The 13,654-nt window shown below is 37.3% G+C and overlaps 1 pseudogene; it reads right to left on the reverse strand.

The window, feature by feature from the left end:
* Nucleotides 1-892: 892 nt before the first annotated feature.
* LOC103080785 (bisphosphoglycerate mutase pseudogene) lies at nt 893-1,681 on the reverse strand (annotated as a pseudogene).
* Nucleotides 1,682-13,654: the final 11,973 nt, after the last annotated feature.

The following is a 13,654-nucleotide window of genomic DNA, read 5'->3' on the forward strand; positions in this document are numbered from 1 at the left end:
CCTGCTGACCCAACCTTCAATTTTTAGAGAATTAGGCATGTCTATGTGTTGAAATGAGTACAACTCTTTGTGTTATAGGAAGATAAGATCAGAGACTAATTCAGAAGCCTATACTTAATATTTATGAATCATATGGAAATACTTGGAATGGGTACCATTTTCAGTCACAGAACTTATTTTTAAATTAATTTTAAAGACCCCAAGATTAAAGTTTAAAAAACAGAAACAAAACAAAAAGAGAACATGAACAGCTATAGCTATCCATATGCTGCTAATTCTAGCAGCCAGAGAGGAATTCCTCCAAATGTCATGAGGCAAAGGGCCTTGGTGTTTGTTGTTGGCTGTCTTGGAGGAATCCATCAGTGACTCTCCCATTTAATGGGTCTCTGGTCTTAACCTATCAAAGCATCTCTTGCCCTAGAGGAAAAGACTAGTAATAAATTCTTAAGTATAGTGTGTTATCTAACGTCCTAGAAAGTCTCAGTAAATATAAACATGAACTACTTATTGGAGTAAGTAGTGCCTGTCAGTGGTCACTCTATACTGATTTATTGAATGAGGAATACCTTGAACTTGAACTTCACTTGTTGCTCTCCCATCTCGGAAACGAAACTTAAGACATTGATTAAGCCCCACTGGTGACTAACTTAGTGACTAATTCAAACGGGCCAGCAGGGGCTAAAGCATAAGGCTTATGACATTAGTACTCAAGGCATCCTAAAGCCTTTATCTGAGCCAACATAACTTACCTAGTTACTTATGCAAACTCCACCCCACAGCCTAGATCTGGAAAAATCAGCGGGGGGTGAGGAGGGGGAGGGAGATCAGCACCCATAACATACTGCATGTCACTCCTTCTGCAGCTATTCCTAACCAGCACGTGGGAAAGATTTTATTTGTCATTGCATTTCACTTTTCCTTGATCCTCTACTTTCTTAATGGCTGCTTGGATAGCCTCTTGGTTGCCCAGGAACTGGTGAGGTCCAACAGCATGCAGGTTCTCATCCAGTTCCAGGAGAATGGGGACTCCAGTAGGACGAGTAATGTTGATAATGTCTTCATCTGAGATACCTTCCAGATGTTTCAGGAGTGCCCGGCTGCTATTTCCATGAGCAGACATCAGAATTGTTTTACCACTTAATACTTCAGGAGCAATCCTTTCGTTCCAATAAGGAAGGAGTCTCTCCAGAACATCCTTTAAGCTCTCGGATCGTGGCAGCTGATCCAAAGGAATGGTGCACACTTGGTACCTCCAGTCGTTGTAGATTTCATGGTAGTAAGGATGGGACTCCTCTATGGGTGATGGGGTCACATTGTAGCTCTTTCTCCACAGCCTCACTTGTTCCTCGCCATGATTCAAAACAATTTGCTCCCTGTTGAGACCGATCAAATCTCCATAGTGACGCTCATCGAGATACCAGGAGCTTTCCACGGAAACCCGATCCTGCCCCAGCTCTTCCAGGATCAGCCAGGCTGTGAGGATGGACCAGTTCAGGATGGATGTGAACACAAGATCAAACTCAAAGTTTAGTGCTTTGAGTTGCTGCCCACAGTTCTGAGCTTCTTCCATTCTTTCACTGTTAAGTTTTTGATCCACCCAGCTACAAAAATGGTTCTCTTTATCCCAAGCACCCTCTCCATGTCTTAACATAATCAGTTTATACTTGGACATACTGATGGCTGAGCTTCTCTAGTGCTTTCCAATGGGCCAGTGTTCAGTGACAGTAATATGTCTGCAAAACGGCCACCAGCGGCAGGCACTCCTCGGAAGCGCTGGGCAGCCAGTGCCTCCCAGGACTCCTCACTGCGGCCGGCGTCAACTCTCTTTTCTAGCCCAGGAGCCAGAAGGGGCAGGTCCTAACAAAAATATTTTCAATATCTTCTAGATGGGAAAAGGAGAAATAGAATCACTGATCCAGGACTTTTAGAATATCCATGGTTAAATTTACTTTGAAGACATCAGTTTTCTATTTCAAAAGCAGCCCCTCATTCTGTGACTTGTAACAAAAATTATTAAAACTAGAAGATGCCTCATACATGTGATTTTACATTAAAGATCAAATTTCAGATTTTTGCTTCATAAATTACACAACATGCCATTTGGAAAAGGCCAATATTTTGGTTCACTTGTCAATGCTCTCAGTGTTTAATGAAGCAAAGTGTAGCTGTGTTGATATTTTTATTGTGGCACTTGATCATATTTTCATTGGCAGACCCGCAGATGGCCATTTTTAATCCAGAAAATATCTGGCTAGATACATTCCAGTTTTGATCTACTTGTTCACATATGTTTGGAAATCTCTGCTGTATTTGCTTTTTACAATGGAAGCTTTTTTTTTTAGTTTATTTATTTTTATTTATTTTTATTTTGCGGTGTGCGGGCCTCTCACCGTTGTGGCCTCTCCCGTTGCGGAGCACAGGCTCCGGACGCGCAGGCCCAGCGGCCATGGCCCACGGGCCCAGCTGCTCTGCGGCACGTGGGATCTTCCCGGACAGGGGTACGAACCCGTGTCCCCTGCCTCGGCAGGTGGACTCTCAACCACTGCGCCACCAGGGAAGCCCCAATGGGAGCTTTTATAATGAAGTATTTACATTGATTTCCTAGCTTTCTTGAAAGCCCTCCCCAATCTGCATCTCAACCTACCTTTCCAAACTTTATTTTACTGCTCCCTTCGTATGTCCTCTGCTTTAGCTAAATTGAACTGATCATCAATCTATATGAAAATATGTCATTGTTCCTTCATTCCTGGAATGAAGGAATTTTCCTGACCTTCACTGGAATTTTCCTGACCTCCAACAACTCACCCTAACCCTTATTTCAAGCATTATTGCCACCTATTAAAGTACCATTTGTCCAAAAGGACTAATCTCCAAAGTATATAAACAGCTCATGCAGCTCAGTATTAAAAAACACAAACAACCCAATCAGAAAGTGGGCAGACCTAAATAGACATTTCTCCAAAGAAGACATACAGATGGCCAAGAGGCAAATGAAAAGCTGCTCAACATCACTAATTATTAGAGAAGTGCAAATCAAAATTACAGTGAGGTATCATTTCACACCAGTTAGAATGGGCATCATCAGAAAGTCTACAAACAATTAGTGCTGGAGAGGGTGTGGAGAAAAGGGAACCCTCTTGCACTGTTGGTAGGAATGTAAACTGATACAGCCACTATGGAGAGCAGTATGGAGGTTCCTTAAAAAACTAAAAATAGAATTACCCAGCAATCCCACTCCTGGGCATATACCCAGAGAAAACCATAATTCAAAAAGACACATGCACCCCAATGTTCATTGCAGCACTATTTACAATAGCCAGGTCATGGAAGCAGCCTAAATGCCCACTGACAGACAAATGGATAAAGAAGATGTGGTACATATATACAATGGAATATTACCCAGCCATAAAAAGGAATGAAATTGGGTCATTTGTAGAGATGTGGATGGACCTAGAGACTGTCATACAGAATGAAGTAAGTCATAAAGAGAAAAACTAATATCATATATTAATGAATATATGTGGAATCTAGAAAAATGGTACAGATGAACCAGTTTGCAAGGCAGAAATAGAGACACAGATGTAGAGAACAAACATATGGACACCAAGGGGAGAAATCGGGGCTGGGGGTGGTGGTGGGATGAATTAGGATATTGGGATTGACATATATACACTAATATGTATAAGATAGATAACTAATAAGAACCTGCTGTATAAAAAAAATAAATTAAAATTAAAAAAAAATAAAATAAAGTACCATATGTCTAATCTTTCAACTCCATAAGTGCTGCACTAACTTTTGCAGAATTTTTTCCTTCCTTGAACTCTGGAAGTATTGCCTTATTTCTTAGGAAAAATATCTGTTTACAAACTGTAAGCTTCTAGTTATCTTTCTCCTTTCAGAGTACTTATTCACATACTCTCACTACAACTATTCAGCAATATAGTCACCTCCTTTCTTCCTTTTTCTGACCCCTCTACTTTACATCAATCTTTACCACTCTCCTTTCTCTTTTTTAATTTTAACTTCATGGCACTCTTAATATTATTCATACCCCCTAGAGCTTATTTCTTTATTTTAAGCCCAACTTTGAATGAATCAATACATCTTCCCTGTGCCTTATCTTCTGCTCTGTGGGAAAAAAAAAAGTAGAAGCCACCAGATAGTCTCCCTGATCCACCTACATGTATCCCATTTTACTAGTAAAGAATTGTTCGTGTGCCAGTCTGAAGAAAATCTCCCCACCTGTCTGTAGATCCCATCTACTCCTATAGTCAGAAGTACTTTATCCTTCTCTGACAATTCTATCCTTTCTCTCATACATTCAACTTCTTCTCATTGCCCCAGAGATCTTAAACATAGTCAAATTTATTTAATTAGTTAAACAAACAAAGAAAAACCCAAATCCAAGCTTTACTCTCCCTTTTCTTCCTCTCCAGTTACAGGCTTATCTCTCTTCTTTCCTTTATAGCCAGAAGGTCAGATAGTGAACTATATCCAAGGTCGAGATTTCTTTTGTTCCTACTCACTGCCTTACTAATGCTAACATGCCTTCAATCATCATGATTCCATGAAGTAATTTTCATCAGTGTGACTAATGATTTCATGTTGATAAAGATAATGGATATGTTTAAAGTACTTATTTCATATCTTTTTAGTATTTGAGCCATTAACCACTGTCTTAAAACACTTTCCTTCCCTTCATTTCCATGACATGATTTCTCCTAGTTTTCTCATAGCCCTCTGGCTGCTCCTTCCCTGTCTCGTTGGTCGTCTCACGCTCCTTTACCTAGCCATTAAATTTAGAGTTCCTCAAGGTTCAATCCAAAACCTTCTCCTCTCTCAATATTCTCTTCACAGGTAATCTCAACCACACTCAGAGGGGTAATCACCATCAATGCTCATCTCTGCCTCAGATTTCTCACCTGGGCTAGATCTACTACTCTGAGTCTTAGCCAGTCTATTTTCCACACCGTAGCTAGAGAGAGATTTAAAAAATCAGAATCTGGAATTGTCTTTCCAGACCCTCTCCTCCAAATTCTCCACTCCTGATTAAAATTCTTCAATCCTTTCCCTTTGGGATCTTCCCACGCTAGGCTTTCTTCACTTCAATCACTCAGGCCTCATTTTGGTTCATAGTGATCACCATGATTTCTCCAATTACTAGTAATTTACACATGCTATTTCTTTTTTCCTAGATGCTCTCCTCTTCTCCCTTTAACTTAAGTACAACTCATCCTTCAAATTTCAGCTAAAACAGAACTTTGTCAAGGAGGATTGTCCTGACCCTTCTGACTAGAAGACCCCCTCACTTACATACGGCATATCTCTCCTTCACACTACTTAGAAGAATTGTCAGTTTTTCTCTAATAGTGAGATTATTAGATTAATATCTCTCTTCCTTCCCAAGGGCAGTTACATGGTCGTTCTTTTCTTGAAAATAAATCCCCACTATCTAGAACAGAACCTAATAGAAATAGTAATTCAATAAACATTTGGTCGGGGCTTCCCTGGTGGCACAGTGGTTGAGAGTCCGCCTGCCAATGCAGGGGACACAGGTTTGTGCCCCGGTCCAGGAAGATCCCACATGTCGCAGAGTGGCTGGGCCCGTGAGCCATGACCGCTGAGCCTGCGCGTCCAGAGCCTGTGCTCTGCAACGGGAGAGGCCGCAACAGTGAGAGGGCCGCGTAACAAAAATAAATAAATAAATAAATATTTGGTCAATGAATAAATGAATACATGATGAATTCCTCTTTCAGTATACGTCACTCATCAAAATATACTATACACCTTGCCCTTAGGGTTCTACAAGTAGTTATTGTATTAAGTGAGATATATATCATATATTAAGTGATATATATCATATATATTCAAATATATTTATATATGATATATATATAATACGTATTTATATACATTTGAATGATTGAATGCTGTTTGAAAGAAAACAAAAATAGAGTAGAATCTGTAACTCAGAACAACATATTGATATTCAATTCAACTCTGTTCATGATTATTTCCATACTGTTTTGTGTGGTATTTGAACAAGAGCCATGGCAATTGGTTTTCTTTTGGATTAAGAAATTTGCAATAATGTCCTTCAGCTCATTTATTAGAACATCTGATTAAGGTTGGCTGCAGCTGTTTCTGTTTAAATTGAAATGTCACTTTGTTGTCCCTTTTAGACTGACATGAATTGACTAATCATTTACATTTTACATTATGTTAAACTCCAAGTTCTTTGAATGAAATAGCTAGTACTGTCACACTTTTGGAGTGTGGTTTTGATGAATATATTTGTCCTACTCCCTAGAAAGAAAATGGTTATAAAAGCTCAATATAATATTATTCATTTTCCTGGCTGACCCCACATCTTGTTTTTGAGAGCAGCATGCATAAAATAGTAACAAAAAAGTTATTTTTTAAGGACGATTCATTTTAGCACATTTTGAAGTAATCATTAGTTTGTGATCTCTTATTAATAGAGGAGATGCAAAAACCACAAGCAATAACCACTAATCACTAATTAAAGTCACTGATGAGAGAAATTTGAAAGAAACACTTTACATTTGCTCTGGAAGAAAATTCAGAAGTATGGCCGGGCTCTGGTTAAGTTTACAAATTTTACCTAGTCCAGGATATCTAATATCCAAATTGTACATTCTATATTAATCACTATTTCTAATTAAAGTTTGAAAATATAATATTGCCTTTTTATTAAACAAAAATGAATGTTGATTTCCACTAATTAAAAAGGAACTTATTATCACAGGATGGGGCTCCAGGAAATTCTAAAATATTTGCCAGGTTGATTGTGTAATAAATATTTTAATACAAACATCAATGAAATTATATTAAACAATTAAAATGAATGATGGACAAAAAGCACTTTACTTCTTATCTAATTATAAAGTAACAATCTCCTGACTGGTCTTTCTGCCTGCAGTCTGGCTATATCTAAGCTCTACTCCTCCTTGCAAGCAGAATGGTCTTTCTACATGCTAAGCAGATTGTGTCTTTTTCTTTGTTCAAGTTCTTTGATTTCTCCCCTAGCATTCAAAAGTAAGTCCAATGTCTTCAATTAAAAACCCTGGACCTTCATGATCCAGATAGAACCTGTCTCTCATTCCAGCTTTAGTTAAAGCCATTTATAGAAACACACACACACACACACACACACACACACACACACAAACCTCTCCCTCCAGGCAATGGAACTGCCTACATTTCCCAAATGCTTTATATTGTTCCTTTCTCTGGTCATTCATAGGGTGTTTGTACTACAGGAGAAAGCCTCTCCCTTTCTTCACCTAATTCCTGCTTATTTTTCAAAGCATTTTCCAAATTGAACTGAATATAATACAGTTAAAATATCACCTCCTGCAGGATGCCAACTCCTGATGCTCCAGTTTCTTTAGGACCCCAGAGGACTTTGCAGTAAACCTCAGCCACAAGACTTTATAACTACAGGCATCAATTTGCTTGTCTGACTTGTGGCAAAAATGTATATACTTTGAGGACTAAATTTTCTTTAATTTAGTATCATCTGGCCCCTGGCATACTAAATTCACTTGCCAAATACTTATCTATCTGGTGTGATGTGCCAGTCCCTTAGGTTGGAGCTACAGACACAGAGATTAAAGACACATGGGCCCCATCCCTGAGGAGTGGATCATGCGTAGATAAACAGTAGAGACTCTACTTAGTTGCTAATTGAATTAATAAACAAAGAAATCTCAATTCGGAAAACTGTCTAAAGAGAAAGCTAAAAACTTTAATTACAAAATGGTGAGAATGACAAATTATTACAATTTATTACAATATATGATTAAATGCATGCACTCTAAATCACTGACTATGTTACACAAATTTAAGTTAACTGCATGAACCAAAATTGAAACTCAGCTCCTCTCCTTCTTTGTCTTTTACTCATTCCTATGATAAATGGCATATGGAGTATTTTGTTTATTGGGATCTTTGGTTTCAAGTATCATGCCCATCCAGCCACCTTGTTGATATCTCCTTCCTAATCTGGCAGTGTAAATGTCAAAGACTAAGACAAAAGCATTAGTCTGATTTCTAACTTGGAAGCTTCATAGAGAATTTTAGCATTGGTGGTAGAAACAGAGATTGGTGTTGGATGGGGACAGAAATAACTTGATGCTGCCCCGGCTAATTACTGACCCCACAGGCAAATGAAACACTTGTTACTGGCAACTTTCCAGGCCTACCCGTAGTAGATATTTGTGACATTTATTAATATGTCCAAAACTATTAATGTTGCATGTCAACACCACTTTTGCCTACTTCAATACCAACTACCATCTGCTTTGCCCATTTGTCAAGAACAAAGCTTTTGTCCCAGAGTGTGCTGGCAGCTGCTCTGTCAATGGAAGGATTACCACTCAAATACCAGCTTTCTATCAGGGTACCCCTAGGTTGAGGATTTGTCTCCAGAACAAAAGGGTTGCTACTTCCAGAGTACATCCAAAACAATGTGCAACATGCAGTATCAGGGAGAGGCAATCTTGTTACTTAAGGTAAACTTGATGGGGAAATTACTGTGGGCATCACCTGACGGTCCACTATGGTCGATTTTTCCATCAGTGACTGGAGAAGGACACATTTGATTCATTTCAGCCCAAAAGCATTCTCTAAAGTGTTATAGATGTGTTTAACATCATTCCTAAGAGAAGGGAGACAGGCAATTTGCTTTATCTGTTTCAAAATAGTATTATTCTTACTGTGCAACTCAGGTAGCTCTACCATTAGGTGGTACATAGTTATTTGAATGGGTTTCCTGATATAATTCAAGAGAGATTTTGATGAAACTGGTCAGCAATAACCTCTTTGGTTGGTTAATTTTACAAAAAGTGCCTGTGAACATTTGCTTAAAAATGAAATTGTAATAGAAAAAAGATGAACTCACATAAAGTACCTTGTAAAATGTGTTTAACTGGAACTTCGGGGATTCTTTTTCTCTTTGTACATTTTTGGATGACTGGGACAGGATACAGAATATTTTTCTGAGTTATTTTATCCTTTCAGAGCAGAGATACAAAAAATCCTAATCAAACTTCCTGTATATTGTGTGGCAAGGTGCCCTATGAGGATATAGAAGCAAGTAACTCCATATATTGCATAGATCTTGAAATGAGGGGAACTCTATGCTACTGAAAACTTATTTAAAAAAAAAATCTGATATTGTTCCTAGAGCTTCTGGCTTTGTGCCACTTAATGAAACACTCATGATAGATGAGCACTCTCCCTGTCATGCCTATAAAGGAATGCTTGATGATTTTATTAACACAGGCAGTGTTGAAACCTCTCTTTGATGAACATTCTAATAAGGATGCCCTCTATGCTAGCCAAAGTTCAGGGAAATAACAAGGAAGAACAAACAGATGAAAGGAGACATCACAACATTGAAACACATGACAAGTATCTGACTTCAATAATCATGTGCTCTGAAACAGTATGCAATATATAGAATTATGTATAGCAATATATTATATATATAGGCCCAAAGAAAGAGAAATTCTGATTTTCAACTTGCAACTGGCAATGGTACCAAAATGTAGTCCCCCTTACAAAGCAATATCTTGATTTGGAGAATTTGTGTTATTTAAATCACAATCTGAATTTTGTAAAATTTTAGTATCTTATTGTAGTTGAAAATTTCTTCACTGGAATTAGCAAGTGAAACACAAAATGAGCTAAGAAAAGTTTCACTTTTTCAAAGAGAAACCAACAAGCCAATTCAGGAGTCTGCAGAAATCATGGCAGTCTAGACATGGAAATTTTTGCCTAAAGTCTATTGCTATTTAGATGAAAACTTTAGACTTGGTGGTTAGCTGTTAATAAGGAATATTCTGTAAATGATGGAATTGCAAATGTGCAAATGCCATACCTGTTTGTCTTTGACCTGTCTTTTCATTGCAAAACTATTAATGTTGCATGTCAACACCACTTTTGCATACTTCAATACCAACTACCATCTGCTTTGCCCATTCCTGCCAATCCCTTACTATCTAGTTTAGAAGTCATACATTCTTTTTTTTTTTTAACATCTTTATTAGAGTATAATTGCTTAACAATGGTGTGTTAATTTCAGCTTTATAACAAAGTGAATCAGCTATACATATACATATATTCCCATATCTCCTCCCTCTTGTGTCTCCCTCCCACCCTCCCTATCCCACCCCTGTAGGTGGTCACAAAGCACCAAGCTGATCTCTCTGTGCTATGTGGCTGCTTCCCACTAGCTATCTATTTTACATTTGGTAGTGTATATATGTCCATGCCACTCTCTCACTTCATCCCAGCTTACCCTTCCCCCTCCCTGTGTCCTTAAGTCCATTCTCTATGTCTGCATCTTTATTCCTATCCTGCCCCTTGGTTCTTCAGAACCATTTTTTTCTTTTTTTTTTTTTTAGATTCCATATATATGTGTTAGCATATGGTATTTGTTTTTCTCTTTCTGACTTACATCATACATTCTTGGAAGCTTCCTTTAAACCCCACAGCTGCCTCTCTCATATACTCCTCTAACTTTATCTTCTTTATATCACCTCTTATACGGTATCTAAATTGACTGTTTACTTGCTTGCCACAATGAGACTATGACCTCCTAGAGGACAGAACAGTTGTCCTATTTGAAATTATAACCCAGAGTTTAAAACCTAACATAATATTTTTGAATGACTACATTAATGAAGATATAAATGAATATCTGCATTCATTATATAAGCCAATAGTGACTTAAAAAATCATATTTAAAATATGTTCTGAAGTAACACATGTATTTCAGGAACTATCATAGAGTTGAAGTGAAACATTTATTTGACTATAAAATAACTGATCATAATGCATTCAGTCTCTCTGGAATACACAAATACACATGTTTGTATGGGTTATATATATATATATATATACTTTTTTCTATATCTCCCATATATCCTAACAGGTATTAATATAGATAGATAGATATAAATGATATAGATATATCTTCATCAAAATCTCTGCAATATTAGCATTTATTATACCACAAAACTTATGATATATTTACTCTCTTGGACATGGACATCCAGAAAAATGTTATTTATCTCAGCTCTATAAAAATGAAATATGTTGAATAATATTTTATTTTATCCCAAAACAAAACATAAAAGTCTTGAAAGATACACATTTTAAGAAATAAATTCTTATTTGGTTAAATCCAAGTAACTCTTTAAATTCAGCTTTAGCCATAATTAGAAGAATTTAATTGTTGTTTCTTTTCTTTGGAGAGGATTGTTGTGTCAATATAAAAAATATTTATATATTATTCATTTCAGAGCTTACACTGACTTTCACTGAGAAAGGAAATTCTTTTTTAGCAAAAGTTATGAGCTTAATTATAAAATATATAATATTTTGAAGACATTACACTGGAGGTACAAGTTTATGATACAATAAAAAATTTGATGAATGTATATGATACTAAATGCATTAATTAGATTTATGTGTTATACCATACATTTGTAAATACATAATTTACAATGTTGCCAATTACATTAGTAAAACCATTCATCTTTGACAATTTGTGTACATTAGCTTCTTTTTTCTTTTTAACTATTCCTTTGAATTACTCTTGGAAAATATTTACTTTACTTTTGGAGACTTGATATAGTATATGTATTAAAATATCTTCAGGGCTTCCCTGGTGGCACAGTGGTTGAGAGTCCGCCTGCCGATGCAGGGGACATGGGTTCTTGCCCCGGTCCGGGAAGATCCCACATGCCACGGAGCTGCTGGGCCCGTGAGCCATGGCCGCTGAGCCTGTGCGTCCGGAGCCTGTGCTCCGCAACGGGAGAGGTCACAACAGTGAGAGCCCCGCGTACTGGGAAAAAAAAAAAAAAAAAAAATCAAAATAAATACAAAAGCACAAAAGAATAATTTATATATTCAGTCTTGTTCTGTCATTAAAAATAGTATCAGGGCTTCCCTGGTGGCACAGTGGTTGAGAGTCCGCCTGCCGTTGCAGGGGACACGGGTTCTTGCCCCGATCTGGGAAGATCCCACATGCCGCAGAGCGGCTGGGCCCGTGAGCCATGGCTGCTGAGCCTGCGCGTCCGGAGCCTGTGCTCCGCGATGGGAGAGGCCACGGCAGTGAGATGCCCGCGTACAGCAGAAAAAAAAAAAAAAAAAAAAAAAAAAAAAAAAATCAATTTCACTATTAATTCAGATTATATATGTAAACATACCATTTCAATTCATTATTTCAATGATTCCTCTTATGAAGAAAGTATATTTCCCTCAAGGTAATAGGATAAGCCTATAATACCGAGGTTTTCAAAATATTTGAAATCTGATTCAACATTTTGTGAACTTAGAAATACTCTACTATTAGGTTTGTAGCAGAATTTTTCTTTTTGTTGACTATCAAAGATGATATCTTTGTTAGTTACATTACTCTGCATTTATACAAAGGCTGTTTAAAATTTAAGGTAGAGGTAGTAGACACAAAAGTATTTAACAAGGTCGTTTTCCAAATTTGAAGAGTTCCAGCACTTTGCAATGCATCAAAAAGCAATTTGTAATTGACAGTGTTTCTCAGTCAAGAGATTGTTCTCCAAAGACAGTCAGCTGGGTAAATGTCAGAAGCTCAAAAAGTAAATTATAGTACAAATAGTGTTGATATTTCTATGAAATGGAAGAAAGGCATATTTATTTTTTAAATATAGAATTTTATTTAAAACAAGTGAAAACCTTCTATTGTGACCTTTACAAGATTCCAAACAGTGACGAATTTGGTCATTACAAATAACCTTTTCCAGAAAGAGCTTTACCATTTGGGACTTTCATTTGGTAATATATGTGAATTAATTTCCTTTCTACAAAATAACTCATGATATTAAACTTTTTATGAGATATTTTATCCCTAAGATTACAGTTTTAAACAAATTTTAGAAGAGAAAAAAAGTAAAGGAGCAGCTATATGATAGCCTATCATTTTAACTTGTACGGGGGGAATTATTAAGTCATTTTCTCATTTCTTCCTTCTGTACAGAATGATATTGTACTTTTGTGAGCTTTGTGGGTAATTAAGTCTCACAACATTCTTAAAGAGCTTAGTAGAATTCTATTCAGAAGATTCACTCTAAAGCAGTTTCCAACTTAATAGGTGGGATTCTCTGCATTGTTAAGTCATTTGTTTGGAATCTGTTATTCCTTTTCACCATATAAATAATATGATGTATGGTGGTTTAAAGTAGTTTTCCAAGTTAGGCTTCACTATTTTTTTTTTAACTCTTGGGTACCCAAAGAGAATGTGTGTGTGTGTGTGTGTGTGTGTGTGCGTGTATTCTAGAATGTATAAAATTATATAAAATTATGAAGATAAATTTAAAAGTGGGCAAATATTATTACCCTCTCTCAGTAGCTTGCATAATAACATCTCTATTAGAATATGAGTTCCAGTCCCAATCTGGAATTATAAGACCACAAACTGGGCTTCCCTGGTGGCACAGTGGTTGAGAGTCCGCCTGCCGTTGCAAGGGACACGGGTTCATGCCCCGGTCCGGGAAGATCCCACATGCCGCGGAGCGGCTGGTCCCGTGAGCCATGGCCGCTGAGCCTGTGCATCTGGAGCCTGTGATCCTCAGTGGGAGAG

This window comes from Lipotes vexillifer, unplaced genomic scaffold, assembly GCF_000442215.2.
Source record: "Lipotes vexillifer unplaced genomic scaffold, Lipotes_vexillifer_v1.1 scaffold757, whole genome shotgun sequence".
Classification (NCBI taxonomy): Eukaryota; Metazoa; Chordata; class Mammalia; order Artiodactyla; family Lipotidae; genus Lipotes; species Lipotes vexillifer.